Source organism: Ipomoea triloba, chromosome 4 (genome assembly GCF_003576645.1).
Source record: "Ipomoea triloba cultivar NCNSP0323 chromosome 4, ASM357664v1".
NCBI lineage: Eukaryota > Viridiplantae > Streptophyta > Magnoliopsida > Solanales > Convolvulaceae > Ipomoea > Ipomoea triloba.
Window position 1 is genome coordinate 31,505,562 of NC_044919.1, and position 568 is coordinate 31,506,129.

Genomic DNA, 568 nt, shown 5'->3' on the forward strand with positions numbered 1-568 from the left:
TTATATGCAGTGCAATCGAGAAGTTAGCGAGAGATAAAAACAGAAAGTAAATGCAAGAGAGATTTTTAAGTGGTTCGGCCAACCCGCCTACTTCCACTCTTCTTCCAGAACCTCCCTGGAAGGATTGCACTAAAAACTTCCCTTTCTAGTACAATATCGAGCGCTTGAGCTTTGATCACGAAGCCCGCCTCAAGCCTCAGGTTTTTCGCCCCGCTTCCAGTTACTCCACCTCTCGAGCACTTGACCTTTGATCACCAAGCCCGCGTCAAGCCTCAGGTTTCTTTCGCTCGGACAGTAGCCAGGTTACTCCGCCTCTCCTCAGGTTTTTCTCCCCGCTTCCAGTTACTCCACCTCTCGAGCACTTGACCTTTGATCACCAAGCCCGCGTCAAGCCTCAGGTTTCTTTCGCTCGGACAGCAGCCAGGATACTCCACCTCCCTTGCTTAATCCAAAGCAAGACGTTGTTGATAGTCACAGTTGAATGTAACGATCTCCAATCTGACCACAAGCTATCGTTGAATCAACTTTGATGTAGAGCAGCTTTGGTCACCTTCTGGATGTATGACAG